Source organism: Lactuca virosa, chromosome 5 (assembly GCF_052849685.1).
Source record: "Lactuca virosa cultivar CGN04683 chromosome 5, Lactuca_virosa_CGN04683_v6, whole genome shotgun sequence".
Lineage (NCBI taxonomy): Eukaryota > Viridiplantae > Streptophyta > Magnoliopsida > Asterales > Asteraceae > Lactuca > Lactuca virosa.
In genome coordinates, this window is record NC_136430.1 from 439,928,078 (window position 1) to 439,929,523 (window position 1,446).

General features: G+C 42.7%; 1 long non-coding RNA gene across 1 annotated transcript; it reads left to right on the top strand.

Annotated features, from left to right (window-relative positions):
* Positions 1 to 261: 261 nt before the first annotated feature.
* Positions 262 to 1,207, top strand: LOC145114799 (uncharacterized). Its single transcript, XR_013711235.1, has 2 exons — positions 262 to 335; positions 1,051 to 1,207. It is a non-coding gene; the product is annotated as an uncharacterized LOC145114799 (long non-coding RNA).
* The last annotated feature ends 239 nt before the right edge of the window (positions 1,208 to 1,446 follow it).

Consider the following 1,446-nt stretch of genomic DNA (forward strand, 5'->3'; position numbering starts at 1 on the left):
ATTAATATATTAGAACTTATAATATATTAATATGTCACAAAATGTCTTTTCCTCATAAACGGTCTATCCAAATGTTCCGATGCCATGCAACCCAAATGGACCATGCCGAGTCGGGTCAAGTACATACCAACTATAGTTATGGACTTAGACACTAATCCAACATGTTGACCTTGACTGTTGGCTTTAGCTTTGACCAAGGGTTGACCAGTTGACCTATGGGGGTATTTTAGTAATTTGGAAATTTATGAAAAATGGTTTTATGGTAACTATAGGTGGTGGAGTTCGTATTGGTGATTCGACAGTTGAGCCTATCACTGCAGTGCGACATTTGGGAGGTGAGTTATCCTCACTATATCAACAGGGTCTAAGGCACCAAGGCCGACCCTTTATCGGATTTGTATCCGGGTATTTGCTTGATATGTTTATTGATCTGTTAGATCTGCATCCTGGTAGTTAGGATGGTATTATGCTAGTGACCTGGTTTAGGTTGGTATCCTGGTATATAGGATGACGTTATGTTAGTGACCGGTTAGGTCGGTATCCTGGTTATAGGATGGTTGCTGTGTTAGTGACCTGTTAGATCGGTATGATTATCTGTTATATACATGCTAGCGTATGATATTTATGTGCACATGATTCTTTGACTGGTATGGGGGTTGGGTTGAGGTGGGTCCTGCTTCGTGGTGTAGGCCAACATACCCAGGGCGGACTGGATAGACTGCAGACCTAGGAGGGCACATAGTCAGGCCGAAGGCCCGGCGAGCGGTCCGGATAGGCTGAAGGCCCCGAGAGGGCGGTCCAGACATTCCGAGGCTCGGAGAGTGGGCCAGATAGACTGAAGGCCCGACGCGGGCGGTCCAGTCAGACTGTAGACTCAGAGAGTGGACCGGGTGGACTGAATGCCCGGTGCGGGCGGACCAGTCACACTATAGACTCGAGATGCATGGCTGTTCTGTGTTTGTTATATGATATGTTATGGTTGTATGAGGTTGGTATTTTGGGGGTAACTCACTAAGCTTTCGGGCTTACAGTTTCAGTTTATTGTTTCAGGTTCAGCAGATGACCGCGGGAAGGCGAATGCGTGATCGTACACTTCCTTGATTTACGATTATGATTTCTGGGAACTCTGATGTTTAAACTATTTTGAAAACAAACTGTAATAACTAAATGGTTTTATATGATTTAAAAAGTTTTAAATTGGCTCAAATTTTATGGGTGTTATACTCACCTTGGTCCATTATGCTTCCCTTTATATGTATGATATTGTGTATCAATCATAAGACAAGGATCACATCAACATTCTCTATGTAACGATTATGTTCCTTGATTTCAAATGAAAACTAAGACCAATGTCACTATAGTGATCATGACCTTGCATGTTTGTTCACTCTTATTGAACGAGAGGGTCCCAACATATTTCTCTCATTAAGGACAAGCAAATTAATT